General features: G+C 35.4%; 1 long non-coding RNA gene across 3 annotated transcripts in view; it reads right to left on the bottom strand.

Annotated features, from left to right (window-relative positions):
• LOC121076474 overlaps positions 1-17,907 on the bottom strand; it is a 59,970-nt gene that overhangs the window by 10,499 nt on the left and 31,564 nt on the right. For 2 of the 3 annotated variants that reach the window (XR_005823531.1, XR_005823532.1), the window contains exons 3-5: positions 13,045-13,107; positions 10,119-10,249; positions 9,070-9,133 (exon numbers count right to left, since the gene is read on the bottom strand). This is a non-coding gene — a long non-coding RNA (uncharacterized LOC121076474). Of the gene's footprint in view, positions 1-6,075; positions 8,122-9,069; positions 9,134-10,118; positions 10,250-13,044; positions 13,108-17,907 lie in introns of those variants that run through there. The other variant, XR_005823530.1, reaches the window with a different exon arrangement.

Below are 17,907 nucleotides of genomic sequence, written 5' to 3'. Positions count from 1 at the left end.
AGGCACATAAGAGTATCGGTAGACTGATAGCCACCAGCATTTATGATTCACTTTTTGGCTTTGTACTATGAAGCAAATAGCAGCTTCTGGAAAATTGTCCCTGCAATTTGCAAAATCCACTTTTCTATGACTTACGGACAATAACGCAGTGATCCACTACCTGGACTGGAGTGCTTTACAAGTGAAACAGCCTTCCACTGTGAGGAAGTGTCAAATTCCTTTTATTATAAGGAGGTAAAGTTGATGCCTCCCAACAAGGCTTGTCAGCACTACCTTCAGCCTATAATTACGAAGGATCTAAACTGGATCAGTCACAACTGATATCCACATATCCACATTCAGCTGTGGTCAAAAGTCTACTAATGGGCTAAGGGGTATAGCTTTTTCCACAAACTCCAGCAGAGTTTACAGAAATCCAGAAGACAATTTTTTTTTTTTTTTACAAAATTTATCATGTAACCAGAGTTACACTGTTTACGCTTAACACGTTCAATTAACAGAAAAAGCAAGATCTGCACTTCTCTACTGCATTTTAAGTGACATTCATTTTCAAATAAAATAGAGAAATGAACTGCATTTTTGTAAGATACCATTTAATCTTTTTTCATTTATACTGTAGTACTTCAACTGCTGCTAACTCATAAATATAGTGATGCTGAAGTTTGCCATCATAGTAAGATTTCTCAGTATAAAAGTCATTTCCTTTCTTCAACTATACTCAAGAGAAAGTTATATTTGTCTGACAAGTACTTTAAATAGTTCCCATTTCACGTTGAGATCGGTGCCAGACCACAAACCAAGCTGCTTCTACACTGCTTCTCCTGGAACTGTTAAAAAAAATAGGTTAATTTAGAAAAACTGATGCAACACAGGAAAAAAAATATCAGAAAGGCAAAGAACTTGGACATAGGGAGTTTCCTCATATCTTCCTGCTTGTTTTGATAAATAAAATGTCATATCCTCGTGTCATTTATCATGTGAGGAGGGGAAAAAATAACAGGTATTATCGAAAAATCAATTTAAAGGACTCAAGCACCAAACAGCTTTTAAGTATGTTCCAGGATGCTAACAGCCTGACATACCTGTCTACCTATGAAAATAGGGAATGTCCTTTTCTGCTGTGAATTCAGATTCTTTGAAAAGTGCCTTTTTTTTTTTGAAGTATAGATTTGCTAAGCAGCAAGACTTTTTTTTTTAATTTTTGAAAGCTTTTTAATTTATGTATCTTAAGAGTTGTTTCAGAAGCTCATATGAATTAAAAGGAGTTTTCAACCTAATGGGTCTAGCTTAACATTACTTGCACACTGGAGCTGCCCTTAGAATAAAAATGGTGGGTTTTAGAAAGAAGATTCTCTTTTCCTTTCAAGGAAACAAGATTTTATGATGGAGGTAACTGGGGAGTGTTTCCAGGTTTATTCAGAATTTCAAAACTACTGCAGAACATGGGGGTATATTTCAGTCCATCTGTTTTGAATATGTCAACCTGTAATCTCCTGAACCTGTTGCCATTGTTAGTTACAACTGAAAATTCTATGTAATTTGAAATGGATGCTTATCAAATTATTATTTTATAAAATATAAATTCATGATGTGGGTAGGTGACAAAAATCTGTACGGTACTCATTTACTGAACACTTTTGAGGATACATGGCATAGCATGCAATAATGGGAAAGATACTTTATGACTCTGATTCAGCAAATAAAATGTTTTTAAAACCTTTACTGGAATAGGACTTCTGAAATATCGTATTTGAATGAATTTTGCTTTTGCTTAAATCTCAACTGGGGGATAGAACCATGCCACCCACTTTCTATTACCTTCATCAGAGAAAATCAATTCATCTGCTCAATTTGCTCTTGAGTATGAACAGTTAATTTCCAAACATTGGAATAATATTTTGGACATTCAAGAAAATTATGTTCAACAAGGAAAGGAAAGAAAATTGCTCACTATGGCACTATTAGCCTTAGTTTTTCAAATTTTTGAAAAAAACAAATACAGGAGCTTTTTTTTTTTTTCTTTCCTCTTTTCCCTCAGAACACACTTTCTAAACAAGTCTCACCTCTGTATGACAGAGTCAGAGTAAGTCAGTGTTGTCATATTCAGCTTATTACAAGGGTATTCCTCTGCATTACATAACGTTTTCTATGATCACTCCCTAGAAAATCTCTGGGGTTATTTAATTTCTTCCCTACTCTACTAGGTGCATTTAGAATCAATTAGAAAACTGTTTCTCTCTACAGTTTAACTTCTGTAAATATAACATAAAGCTTGCACTCTTACAAAGGACAGTGCAGGTATCAACATTACCTGAGGCATAGACATTGAACTGCACTGTTGTACATGGGAAGACTGTTTGTAAACAGACAGGTATCCACAGACAACGAGAGTTACTGAACAGAGTACTAGATGGAAAATATTGAAGGAAACAGTCAGTAGAAACAGAAATAAATATTGTCTCTCCGCTCCACTGTAAATACACAGAATGTCCTGAGCACCTAGTATTTCAGAAAGTCAGTACTAACTATCCAAGTGTACTGTTGAGAAAGCTAGTGTAATAATTTTGCAGTGTTTTCTGCTTTTGTGGGATTTAACACTAGATGGCGTATCACACCACAAAATGTGTAACAAAGTATAAACAAATGTACTAGACCAGACTTGCCATTTAAAAAGGTCCTTATACCAACAGAGTAAAACTTCCATATCTGCTCCTTCTCTTATTTTTTATAGGGTATGCTTCAATTGTGTTTTTCACCTGTGGCTGAAGGGCACAAAGGCAATACAACCATATTAAATACGCTAGGTCAACTTCTGAAAAAGGCCCTTGAAGAATAAATTTCATACAATATTCACACGTTTCTCTTCAGCTTACTACTGAATGAATTCTACCAGGTTTTATCATGTATTAAACATCTACTACATAAGCTGATACTAAAATATAGGTCGATATCCACAGGAGAGTCATACGTACAAAGTTATGCTTTGCCTTCACAACTTCTCCCAAAATAATACCACTGTGCTTCAGTTTCACTGCTGATGTATCCCTGTATAAAACATTATTTTAACTCAGTTTATAACACTGAATGTAATTATGAAGTTGGGAACTCAGAACTGATAGCTATACAGTGCTTTTTTCATACTAAAAATAAGACCATAATGTTAAGCTGTAGTTCTCCATACTTTTTTTTTTCATAAATACTGTAAGGTTGCTTACAGACCAAATGAACCACAAAGCTCAGAAGCTAAGCATGCATTATTTTCAACTGATGCTGCAATCAATTCATGTAATATAAGTTTTCACACACTTACTATCAATAAAGGCGTGCAAACCAAGTAAAATATTATACAAATTATAAGCACATTAATTTTGGCACACTAAGTAAGTTTTTCACTTTATTGAACAGAAAACACATCAGAAACTATCTGTATTTAATGAACCTGTAATAAACATATTGTTTTCCTCACTTACAGCAATAGAATTCTTTCTACAGTTATTTATTATTTAAGAGAGATTTTACTACAGTGGAGCTACTTCCCTCATACCTCATATGGCTTGGTCTTAATTTTTTGATTCTGCAAGAACTTTTTCCTTAAAATAAAACTGCTGGTAGAATTCCTATATATTTTTTTGTGTGAGATAGCCAGTTATCAAAGGAAGAATTTACACAAAGATAAGCCTTCATCCTATCACACAGCCTTCATTCAGAAGCTTCTCCCACAGTCCTTGGCAGAACAGCTGGATTTCATGAATATAGCAAAAAAAATATAATAATGAACTCTGGTTTAAGGATATCTTAATAACTATTTTTACTTCATGAGAAGTCCTTAACCATTCTCAAGCCTGTCTTATGCTCCAGGCAAGACTACCATGCCGAACAATGTAGGTAAGGAAGAGAGATAAGGGTTCAACTGAATTAGCATTATGTAGAACCTCAACATCAGTCCAACGAGAGATCAATATCCTTTCAAAGTTCAGAAATCATGGACTACAAACCCACTAAGATCTACTCAAACACTTTGATATCTTACTGTACTTTGTCCTTCATGCGGTTCATATTTCTGTATACTATACTATTGAATCTGCAGTGCAGGATACAATTTAAGTATTCAAACATCTATCGGCATAAAGAAATGTTATGATCAGATGTATCCATTAAATCCATCAGATGTATCATGAGACACACACAGTGGTTTCTCCTACCAAATTATCAACTGATGCAAACTCCTTAACTAACTGGTCTCTTCTAACTTTCTTTCTCCATGAAAGAGCTGAGATTTCACCTAAAAATGCAAATTTATTTGTGCAGTTGTACTCCAGACGTTGTGGCTGTGCCCCGCAAGCATAACTTTTAACAGTAACATTTTCAAATCACAATGGTTCCTACCGTGAAAGCTTTACTGCTCAAGATTTGGAGCTTTCTAGGCAACCAGTATATTTTATTCACAAGGCAACCACTAAGTGTATTTTTAGATCTCTAAATAAATATCTATGATTCACCGACGTATTGTATTTGTGATACATGCTTGCATCACAAAAGCCTTTAAATTAGACCTGCATTTCATATGCTCTGTAACAGCTTGGAATCATTAAAGTAAGAATCTAGCAGGTAGAGTATTTTTAAGCTACACTGGTGTCTGATGCATGAATCCTGCAATAAAATGCAGGATAATCCTGACTAAGAATTTACATGTATTTCTTTTAAAAATCTACCCCAAGGAATAAAAGAGAGACACTCTCAAAATGGGCACAGGATCAAGATCCTGTAGGGATCAGTCAGTAGAAAACAATCCTTACAGATGCCTTCATATAAAGGCAAGGAAATGACAGTCAGGACATACAACAAAATGTAACTTTTTTCTGGAGAAGAAAAATAAGTTTTGAGAGCTCAATTCCATATAAACTGAGATCAAAGCCTAAAATGTTTTAAGTAACATTGTAATTGCAAGACAGAAGTTCTATTGTTGCCATGACTGCCTTCCAATGCCTTTATATGCTTTCATTTCTTTATATTTAATCTTAACTCTGAACTAACTCTGAATTTATCTGTGTTAATGCCATATCAGTCATTTTTCTTCAGAAGTCTACTCCACTTCTTAATCTTCTAGACTGGTAAAACCTGATCATCTTGTTATAATAAATCTCACTGATCAACATTTCAATTCAACATTTTACTCTTTTCCAGCCTGGTTTTTAACTGTACTTTAACACCTCCATTTACTATGCAAAAATAACTGTGGTTAAACAATTACAGCTCTATTGATTTTCTTAGCTTGTTTTTTCTTCTCTCTGGGTAGTTATGCAGCCAAGGCTCTAGCTGTATAACAGTTTTCTCCACTAACATAGGCAAAAAAAAAAAGCCCATGGTGTTCAAAGTACAGTTAGGCAACCAACATGCTAACCATAGCTATTTTGGTAGCAGCAGCATCTTACAAAGATGTAAACTCCACAAAGATAATGTGGTTAAAATTGTATCACTCAAGGAGGTCAGACAGTCAAGAATAACTTACCCTCAAACACAATAATCAGGCTTGTATTTGATGTTGAAATTACAGGTGGTTTTGCATTGCAAACAACTTTGTGGCAAACAGAAAATACAGGCTTTTCCCCTCCAATACACACATGCTGATTTATGTTGTTTTGGAAGAAGAGTTTCCTATGTATTTAAAACAAAATGATCCCTTATTAAAGTATACCAAGACTTTGCAATGACAAAGTAGTAGCTGGGATAATGTCATCTAAAGACAACCTTACTCCTGTCATACTTCTGTGGCTATAACCAGTGTAATAATCACTTGAGTTCCACTATTTTTAAAGAAAGATGCTTGGTTTGTACTACCCATTTCCAACATAATTACACCTTTGTTCAGACAGATTAGTGTATGCTATTTCCCCCCTGTAACATAAAAGGCAAAATGGAATTTTTGAGGACTGGTCAGGTTCTTCATGAGTATCTGATGCTTAAAAGGTTATTAATGGAAGAGCAACGTTCGCTGTTGTGTCATTACAGTGTTACAGTGCTTTTAGCATATTTTATATATAAATTATGTTTCAATTGTAGCTTTATGCCCTAGGATTGCTTACAAGAAATCAAGAATAAATAATAGCTATTAGGGAGATCTACCTCTAATCTTAGTCAGCATCCATAAGGAGCCATACATATGGCTCCATAAGCTGACAGCAGTCAGTCAGTTTGGGACGTCTTCATTTTACTTGTGTTATTCTAGTTAGTGATCACATTAAATGTATAGCACTGTGACAGTACCATGAAGCAGGAAATCTAAGGATGCAGAAAGTTTCAGAGATAAAACCATAGCCCTGGGTTAATGACACACTCCTCTACTATAAGGACAGCAGTCTAGATTTAGAGGATAACTACTGTTAACTGTTCTAAGGTCGCTACAGTATCCTATAGCGCAATCCTATGTGCAAACTTTAAATAGCTAAGAACAAAGAACATGAAATCAAGCATGACCAATTGAAAAACAGACTTTCAAATATTACCGAAATTGCGTGCTTTGTACTTTACCATTTCAAGCCCAGATTTTCAGCCTTCTGTTAGCAATCAAAGTATACAATTATACGGTGAGATTTCTTGAAGAAGTCAACGGTTTCCATTTAGGATAGAAAAGGAAGTAGCTACGTTTCCTAAAGTGCTGATCAACCAGCAAGTACAAATCAGTTTAAGTATTTTAAAAAAATCACTGTTTAAGTTCAGGGTCTAAATATGAATTAAGCTATTATGAAATATGTTCCTTGATGCAGTGTGGAGAATAGCTAATTTAATACATTTTCCTTTAAAACAGTTGAAAAAAAAAAAACAAAAACCAGGAGTAGTTTGAGCAAGTAGTCATCTGGTCTCTTACGGCAACCACTGTATTGCAATCCCTGTACTGCGCTACATTATTTGTAGCGACAAAAGCCCTACAGATTTCCCAACTTAAAAGCAGAGATTTGTGATATGCAAATTAGATGCAATCATTAGTATTGCACCCTTCATAAAATACTAGTTAGCTAAAAAGCTGGTGGATTTATTCCGACAATGCGGTTTTATGACTTATATTTTCAACGTAAAGGGTGTATTTCTCTTTAACATTCCAAGTGTATAAATCAGCAAAAAGCAAAAGCTAGAAAGTTGAATCACAGCGCAAAGCTGAATAATGAGGAAATAAAAGAAGTCAATGTACCTGACTGGTGAGGAACCTGTTCACAGTAGCAGAATGATTTTAGTTGAATAAACTCCAGTCGCACAAAACTGACATGCCTGAAGTCTTTTCTAATAATTAAATAATCCTTCTTTGCAAAAAAAAAAAAAAAAAATATTTTCAGCAGGTATATGCATGAACAGATGAACAAACAGTATTTGAATTGTACAGGAATATGGAGAAAACGAGCTCCTAACAAGCCTTTTGCTACATCACGTCCTAGGGATGATGCTGCCATGAAGATTTTGTCTAGATCAAAATATCTCAAACTCATGGCATTAGTTCAAGCCATGCTGAAGCTTCTTACTATCCTATGCTGAACAACGCAGTTTTAATTTCAACAGGTCTCCTCTATCCCATATGAATTTATTGTAGTTTTCTAAAGAAATAAAGCCAGGAGCAGATAATTGCTGTCACTCAATTGCTATCATTCATGCAGCTATAAAATTACTATTTGCTTTTAGTGTGCTTCAATTTAACTTTACAAATGGCGTTCTTGATTTCTGCACACATTGCAGACTATGTATTTAAAACACATTATACCCTTGCACTAAAGAATAATTTGTTCTCCTTCTTTTTCGTAAAATAAATTCAAGCTAAAGTACATTGTTATTATGAATGTCTAGAAAAGTGGTACGTGCAGATCTAGAACTTTAAAGTGCTCTTATCCTATTTAGGTTATTCACAGTAAGTTAGAAAATTTCACTCAGGAATTTGCTGAACAAGAATTTTATGGCAACATTAGAGAATTTAGTCATTTTTTTTGGAAAGTTTCTGTTATCCAGACTTTCTGCAATATGACAAGCTAGCAGTTCAGTTCTGAGACAGGGTGTTGCTTATTACAATCAAGAAGGATTAAAAGAACTATGCAAGTCTCTCTGCTGGGCACTGTGGATGTTCACAGACTGAATACTGGCCTAGAAACAAAAGAAAAATCAAAGGTAACACTTCAGACCACAATGAGCAAACTGCCAACACCTTTTTAAAAACAAATGTCAGTGAACTCCCTTAGATTATAACAGCATGCAGTAGCAGCAGAGGATGGGAACACTAAAGAAAGTCAGATTGGATTTCAGTTGATTGCAAATTGAGTTCATTGGCAATAGTAGAGATCTGGGATTTTCATTCTGCATAGCAAAAATTTTCTAGTAACTCTCTCGTAAGGTTCAAGTAAAGAAAAGCCATTAGCTAAGGAAGAAAGATATCTAGGTGCCATAAATGCCCAGTATCATCTTATCCTCAGCAAAATGCAAATGAATAAATTTAAATATATAATACCAGAAGGATAGTTTACTTAAACATATGTCGAATATGACAGGCTTAACTGCATAGCATATGCCATGAAGACATGCCTTGCATTCATATGCATGTGCAAGTAGTGTGACATTTTGTTTTTACATCAAATTAATATTTTTAAAGGATGTTGCAGAAATGGTGGAGTAAGGCTAAAACTTCAGATTATTAATTAGTCTTTGGCATTCTCATTACCTACATTTAAAAATCTTTACCTCTTTTATAGGTCTTTAGATACAATTTAAAGAATAGAAGGCAAAACTATAGATAAACAAAGTTACCAGGGAGATTTATAAATGGAATCCATTTTAAAAAATCCTGCCAGAACAAAGCTAACCTAGCCTTCATTTGAAATTCATATGTTTAAAACCACAGAATGGAAACTTCCAGTTATATTGAAAGCCATGATATCCAATGGCAACTGGGACTCAAAGGAGGCTGTAAATCTCTACTCCTACATGTACATTTTAGAAGTTGGCACAGCTGTCTTGCATATAGACTTTCCCTCCTACACTTTGGGAAACAGGAACCACAATCTCGCACTTTATTTACTGAACTTTCACTGTACTTACTCATCACTGAAGACTGTTGTTACAGACTCTCCCTGCACAGGTCCATGCCAAAAGGCAGAACTACCTTTGTAGAAGCAGAGGTTGAACAGGGATACCAACAGGAATTCAGGGTGTCTCAGAATTCATGATCTTAAGCAGAATTCATTAGACAGGCTGGTAAACATACTGTGTATGTTAGTCCTACATGATCATATCCAGCAGAATAAAATAAGCTGTGATTCATTCACTTTAATTTTTTTCTTTTCCAAATGTACATCTGGTTTAAAAGCTGATCCCATTCCCTGATCCCGTTTATGATTTTTCAACTAACAGACCTGCTTGAGGTCTTTTCAAGAAGAAAAGCATAGCTTAATTTTTCCCTGATGTTTCTTTTTGAAGGATCAGCAAGTAAAAGATAACATATTTGCTTATCTACCAATATGGAAAGAAACCTCTGGAATATATATTTATGATGGTATTGTAGCTGTGATGATATAGGGATTAAGGAAGAATGATTTTATGTAACAATTATTTAATTAGATGACCTGATAGTTGGAGAGAAAAAAAAACACAACCAAGTTAAGATTTCATGTTAGCACAGACTTGCATTTGTTGGCCTGTTATGATTTTTCCTATTGTGGACCTTCTACTTCCCTAGATCCACTGTTGTCTGCTTAGACACACATGCTGTCCCACTCTAGCCTCCTTCCTTACAGGACTGCAGTCCCACTGTTCCACTTGCAGTCTACCTTTACCTTTAAATTCAACTGATTCCCGTACTTAGGTAAACTCTGAGCAACTTCTAGCTGTCTTTGCTTTATATCTGAGGTACTGTACCCAAACTCTGTCTTTTCCCCTAATCATAAATATTTCCATATAATATTTATATATAAAATATGTAATAGATATATTTTCTGAATATATACTTTTAATAGATGTTTTGGTAGCAGTATATTGCAGATTTGTGAATTGTTTAGTATCTTATGAGAAGCTGCTTGGTCTAGGTTTTCTGTTAGAGCCTTGTTTTGCCCAAAGATAGGATACACTGACAAGGCAAAAGACTAACAAACTTACCAGAAGTACTGACTTGGTGAATAGCTCAGTAGCAAGCAAAAACTGCTCCTGTGGTAAACTGCATTCATAGGTTACAGCTCTCCTTCTTTGTACTCTGGCCAGATTAAGAAAAGACTAGATTGCAAACCTGCAAAGATAAATGCAATTCTGCATGGATGCAATAACAAACTTGCAAAATTTGTAATTAAAATCACATTAAGTTTCCCCGTAAAAATTTAATTCTGTAAAATGTGCTTAATGTGACAATATACACTTTATTAGAATGTTGCCTTTACATAGTCTAAACACTAAATGAACAAAAAGATGCTCAACAAATAGAAAACACTAAAATATAAAACAAACCTGGCATGTAAGTATGAGCTACAATCAGACATAACTAGCTGTTAATTTTGCATTCATAAAACACAGGAATTACCTATCCTTACCATGACTCCTCTTCTTCAGTTTACTGCTCCTTACTACACGCTGCTTGTTAACACAAAGCAATAAATCTCTCTACAATATTGTATTGATGCATGGCTGTATGTGGGAACAGAATCTACTGGTTAACCCATCAGTATGACCCTTCAGTGTTAGGAAAATATCTGGCTTAAAAAACAAAGTATACTCATGAGTATTTACAACCTAATTGCATTTAATCTGATATATTCTTTTAAGGATCTTATTATGAGCCGCATTATGATGTGCTAAATTCTAAATTTAACTGGAATTTGGAAGACTTATATCGTGCTTGCATGCCAACTGTAACCTTTTAACTTTTCTTCCAAAAAGTTCTTCTTTTGGTCTCTCTTGCCTTTTCATTAGGCAGCCAATTCAAGAAGTCAAACACCAAACTAACTGGGAAATACATGGTTTGAGTAGGATATGTCAGACTTTGTAATTACAAAAAGAAGTACAAATGAACATTTCTACATGTTTTCTACAAACAAGCAAGCTAATATAATTGAAATAAGTAACTATGAAAACATAATCCTATCATTGGAATTCTGAGAACAGCATAAGCTACCAGTATTTCTATTTTTCTCCCTTCCACGCAGATCATCTTGCTAATCTTCCATGATCCTCCCACCTTGAGAGGAATTCTCACAGCAATACAGGACATGCATAGGAATCATCAAAACCAGAATAAAGAATGTACAAGTAGCATAATGAGGTTTCTCCATTTTTCTGACCAACAGATCTCACCAAGTTACAAACTGAAGTGTCATTCTGTCCCTTAAAGAAGGTTCTTCAATTTATGCTTCAGAAAAGGATCTGTGTTACGTGAATTTAAATTATTGCTCTTTTTACATGAAAAAAGCAGCCTTCTCCTTTCTTCCTGTTCTGTTTAAACAGTTTCCTTTCTTACTTTGCAGAAAGTCAAATAACCTCCCATTTCACATACAGTGTATGATCTGGTTCATAAACTACAAGATTTATTTTGATATAACTGACTATATATTTAATGTGTAAATCTAGACACAAGAAATACTTAGCATTTTTACTTTTACTTAACTTTTCTGATAAGCTCAGTTGGATCCTCTTAGAAAGGGAGATAATATTACTTGCATATTTCACACTTTGAATGAAGTATTTGTTGTCTAAAATTAAATTATTGCCTTTTTTTTTTTTTTTTAAGTAGAATGTCCGTGTTTATTACTGTAACAGCAGGTACAGAAGACCTATTTCTAAGTTTGGCATGCATAACATCAAAAAATTTAAATCATCCATACATTTTAGAAAATACAGTTAAATCAGCAAACTAAGCCTGGGCTTAGAAAGGGATGTTAAGATATAGTCTGATGTCATGTTTTGTTCTCTAAAGCAGTGAAATACATTTTGAAAAAGAGATGGAGGTTAAAAACTTTTCTAAAAGGCATGGATATAGATGCCCCAAAATTACAATCAATGATGATCATTAACTTTAAGAAAAGTTCCTATGAATTCAGGATAGTCATTAATTACTACATCTAAAGAAAGAATATCATGTGACTGAACAGGATTTTTTAACACAAAGTTCTTCCTTCTTTATCTAATTATGTCTGCCACACGCAAGGAAAGGCCAATAGGCAGTGGATTACTGTCATACACTGAAGCTTTAGGTAACTTAAAGAGAGATTCTATAATCCTTTACTTGTAGCAGAGATGATCCTAGCTTCAGCATTGCTCATCGGAGCACTCCTTATGCAGCACGCATTGAAGAAAAAAGTTTTGGGCAAGACAAATATGTGGGGAGGAGAAAGGCTGTGAATTATTAAATGCTTCTGGATATTCTGGTCTCTTACTGAATAACTACACAATTAAACATGCCATACCTTTTGTATAGGGAGGTACTTTGGAAATAAAGCAACATTCAAACAGAATGCCTAAATCAGTCTGAAGAACTCAGGAACTCTATTCCCTTGATCAATCTATAAAGTAATAGTCTACTTCATTAGTATCCATAAAGACACATCCTCCAAATCCCAACGGAGATTGCTCAAGATTTTGCCGCAGCTTTCCTGCTACTAATAAACACACTAACTAGATTAATATTAGTTTGGATAGGCCTAAAAATGCTGCAGTATAATAAAAACATCCACTGAGCAATCTTTTGCAGTTTCATCAGTGTAAGTGCTGGAGCGTTCTGAGGATATCTCAATGTGCTTCTGAAGACAAAAGCTCAGAATGTAAGACTGTTTTTCATGTGGTACTATAAAAACAATTTTAAGATTTTGACTTGCTTAAGCCCTCACATGTTTTCTTACTCCTGTTTTTTGTTTGTTTGTTTGTTTTTGTTAAGCTTTTACTTAAAAGATTATCTGTAATAAACAGAAAAAGAATCTACCTCAAACAGCACTAAACTGGGTATGCCTCTATGTAACAATACTTAAAAGTCAAAAGCAACACTCCAACTTGAATGTATGTTGTGCATTTTTTTGTTTCTCATAAAGCACATCTTACCTTTGTCACTTATGTGACATCATCTCAAACGTTATTTTCTGTGAATTGCTGCTCCTTGTAAAACTGCAAAAAAATAAAAAAAGAAATGGTCACATTCTACTTTCTTAAAGTCATAGTATAAATTGTCACCCATGTTACTATAGAAACAGAGTGGATTTCGTCATTATAATGCATGCAGTGATAATTGTTTTTATTTTAGTCCATGGATAGGTAGTTAATGGTGCCAGCTGCAGTTAGCACAAACACGGGCTCTTGTCATCTAAGCACAAAGCTGCTGTCTCCTGTCACTGTGAGCTTCCCTAACCATCAACAATTCACAGGGGAACTTTCAGGCAGAAAGAAGAGCCTTTCACAGGCCTTAGTTCTGTGGCTGAAACAGAATTCCCTGCAGGAATTATGTTTTCATATGAAAAAGAAATAAACAAGCTACAGCACAGAGTGCTTCTTCACATTGTCTTGTCAGGTCATTGCAGAAAATCTGGTTTCTATGTGGCAGCTTATAAAATTTGGATTGTATTGAAAAGAGGTTCAGCTGCCATCCTATCCTCAATACAAGCTTTCTCTACAAAGTACAGGAGGATATTATGAGCTTGAGATTAACGCAGATCTCTATGAAACTGCATATTTTAACCTTGATATTATAAACAGATCAACAGGTATTAAATGAAAACATTGCAGTTCTGTCAGATTAAAGCTATTAGATGCATGCTCAAATTTATGCTCATTTAAAATACAAAAGTGGATACTAACATACAACAAAATCATAAATGAAAGCAATATAGGAAAAGGGATAATATAGGATATGGGATAACCCAGGGTCATCCAAACCCTATTCAAAATCAGGTGTACATCAGTTCTGAAACAGATGCATCTAAAATAAGCAGTTAATGGCCCCACTGAACATTACAACAGGTACCACATACAAGGCAAATATGTGAGAACAGGATCTGTTCAGCTTTAAGAAAGGAAGGCTCGGGGAAACTTCAGCTACTCCATGGCAAGGTACAGAGAAAACGAAACCAGACTCTTTTTGGAGGTGTACACCATAGGTGGACAAGGGGCAATGGGCCCAGCCCAGTACGCAGAAAGTTTCAAGCAGATCAGAATAGTTTCTTTCACGACAAAGGTGGTCAAACAGTGGGGTACAGGGACACTTTCTGAGAATACGACAGAACACTGGAACAGGTTGCCTAGAAAGGCTGGGCAATCTCCATACATGAAGCTCCTCAAAACTCTTCTGACTGCAATCCTGGGCAACAAGCTCTGGGTGACCCTGCTTGAGCAGGGGTGGTTGGACAAGACCACCTCCAATTGTCCCTTCCAACCTCAACCACGTGTTTCACCCAAACATGAGCTAAGCATCATGTAAAACAATAGCAAAACAAAGTCTATTGTAATCTGTGCTTCATGACAAAAAAGGCTTCATGCCAGTTAATTCTCTAAACCGGCTGTTGTAATTTTCAAGATTATTTGAAGAATAGGAAGTCATGTGAACGGATATTACGCAGGTCTTAACATTGTACCAATTTGCTTTTACTTCAGTTATGTTCCACAAAATTTGCTGAGCTGAGCAACATATGGAGTGCTCTTTCCTACTGTACGGTTAATATGGAATACCTATCAAAGCTGTTATTTTATATTAAAACTACCTTTATTACTTTTACTAAGATTTGGCTTGAACTACAGAAGATTTATTACCAATCAGTTATTCTCAGTTCATGTTAATTTGGTTATAATTAATAATAGTTGTGTGGAATATTATCTCCTCTTTGTAAGAGATGCAGCTAATGTGTAGTTAAAATATTAATCAGCTTATTCCTTAAAAGGATAACTGCAAAGCTTAATGTAGATTATTAGCCAAGCAGACCATTGTTTTTCCTAAAGTGAAGATGCTTCAAATCAATAGGTTTACAGGTTAACTATAAAGCACCATTTTCTGTACTTGCTTTCCTTGCTCAACACCATGAAGTGCATAAATTGTACACAGGATTGTATTTCCCTCTGATGTACGCCTGTGCAACTTGGTTCTGAAAAGTCTCCTAGAATCCAACTACACTGTATGAAAAGCAACTGTTTTTTCTGTCAGTTTTCCCAATTTAGAACTGACAAAATGCTGTAATAAATTAGAGCAGAGCTTCATCAAAAATAGACATTTATGCAAGGCATTCTGAAAACTGAATTAGGGCTAGAATTATACTTGGAAATGTCTGCTTAGAGGTCCCATCTGTGAACACAGAAAAATTATATAACAGACAAAATGTTGATGGTGGTATAATTTGTGAATACCAATAATGACATTAGACATTACTGGACAGATAATATACAGCAGTCACTGTGTTAACGCAGTTGTTTCATTAATCGCTTCTCCTAAGATCCTAGGAGTGCTAATGCATGTTTTCTTAGTCATAAAGTTTTACGTAGCATATCCCTGCATGCTTCCAACCAGTGAGGTTTTCCCAGCTCCTTCAGGATTCCTCACTCTGTACATACATACTGCACTTATTTTGTATTTAGGTCACATCAACCACGCACACAAACAGGTCACCATATGTCCAATAATTCCAGATACGTTTGTTATACATGTACATTCTGAAGCATATTTGATGTACCACAAATGAGCACACACATGTTCAGAAATACAGCAATCATAGTTATAACTTTAATGATATATTCAACACACAATACAAAGTGTTTTGGGGAAACATTAGGCTTACTGCACGTACACTCCATAGTGCATATATGCATTCAATTTCCTAGTAAATCTCAGGCAAAAGTGACAGCCCTATATTTTCTGAACCTTTTCCAGGCGGACAGCCAGACTGGAAAGATTCTGCTGCAGCCCTCTAAGCTATATTTGGTAATAACTTACTTCCCCGCAAGTATATATAACAACTATGTGAGAGGAAAAAACAAGGTTCTAATTCCCACCCATTTGAAAAGAACCTAGTGGAAAGAAAACAGAGTTCTGTGCAAATGTGGGTTGCTGTATGAAGCTGGAAAGCGCTGTGACTACGATCCCTGTTCTTCCGACCTTGGCACATTTGCCCACAACCTGGCTCTTTTGCTTGGGTCCAACATTGAGCTGTGACTTGGAACAGAAACCAAGTATGATCAGTGAAGTGGTGTTGGCTTGTTTTGTTTTTACATGTATGCTTTGAGCAAGCATAGCTCAAGTAAATAGACCATAACAAGAAAAGAGTAATTTAGGCATATTTCAGCAGTCAGCTTGACTCCCATTATATTTTGTTATGGATAGCTCTTAAGTACTTCACCTTCTGTAATAATTCTGTAGTGTGACACAGCATACTGTTTCCTAAACTGAACTTAATCAGCATGCATGGAGTGGTAAATACACATATGAAAGCTTGGTAAGAACAGACAATGTACAGTGATACGAAGCACAGTAGTACAATAAGAATTTGGACAGCAATAGGTATCAAAAGTGGTATTCTTTTTCTTTTTACATTCCAAACATTTGGTAGTGAGTTCAGTACCTCATGTTTCCCTGGGACTCTGCTTCACTACAATTGTAACCAAGCATGCATATTTTACAGCTAACAATACAAGACCAGCAGGAAAAGCAACCTTTCTCCCCAAAGTAACAGAACTGAAATGTAAAAAAAAAAAAAAAAAAAAAAAAAACACACCAAAACCCAAGTAATCTATGTAATTAAAGGTACTTTTTGATGTATATATTTTTTTTCAATCATGTAAGGCTGAATGAACTCAAAGACAAGCCACTTGGAAAAGAGTCCCTGGAAAATACTTTTGTAGCTCATTTCTGAACTGCTTACATGAGGCTGCATGTCTTAATTCCAGAGAAAGAAGGCAAGAGGGTCTTGGTCTTTAACAGGGCTAATCAAGTAACTTGAGAGATTATCCAGACATATGTTACTGGCTCCCTCCTGCTACATAGGACATGTCTGAAAGGTAGGGAGAATTGTTATGCTCTTTTATGTTCATAACAGCACAGAGTAATGACTTAAGGTCCTGACTGGGAAAGAATTAAAAATAACTAAATCACTCTTGTTAAGTCAAACAACTATTCAACAAATTTATGGTATTTACATACAGATTACTTTATGAACAGTGACAACTTGAATTCCTTCTTGAACCTTCTTAAGACTCCTGAGTAAGCCCTTCACACAGCAATGCAGATGATATCAGGAAAGTCAGTTCTCTGTGAAATCCAGAAAACCAGAGAAAGATCTTGCATGTAAAAAAAAGTTTTACTTCCTTCCATGTGCCTTTTCTTGACAGCTGCTAATTTTCTTGACAAGTTTTGTGCTTTCACTGAATTTCACTATTCTTCGCAGGGTAGGGAATCACAACCGTGAACAGAAAGAGCCCCACATGCATCAAATTCATCCAGCCATGCGGAAAAACTGCTAGCCTTTTATTTAGGACCTGCTATACGGCACAGCTCTGACCCTTAGATCTCTGCCACCTTAATTTCAAGCTGTTTTCTTTCTTCACTCATCCTCCTACCAATGTTAGCAATAGATGAGCTTTGGTTACTAGCACATTTAAACTTTATAACTAAGCATGCAAGAGCAACCATGAGCAATTGCCTGTGACTTTGGTACAGTTACTACATTAATCTGCCAATACCTGGAAATTGATCCGGAAAATTGCACTTATGACCAGAGTGATCGATTTTCATGGGCTCCTGAAATAAATAAGAATGCAACACCTACAAAAATATCCAAGGATTTGGGGGGCTGCAGGGGGAAGTATGAAGGATAGGGAGATAACCATATATTTCACTCAGCAAGATAAAATACAGAACAGCCAGGTTGTTTCAAGTTTCATTGTTTAAATCAATCTGGTTCTTCTGAGCAGTTCCTCTGTATTTTATATGCA

This window comes from Cygnus olor, chromosome 12, assembly GCF_009769625.2.
Source record: "Cygnus olor isolate bCygOlo1 chromosome 12, bCygOlo1.pri.v2, whole genome shotgun sequence".
NCBI lineage: Eukaryota > Metazoa > Chordata > Aves > Anseriformes > Anatidae > Cygnus > Cygnus olor.
Note: the sequence above shows the minus strand (reverse complement) of the source record. Positions and strands in the feature narration are given on the sequence as shown.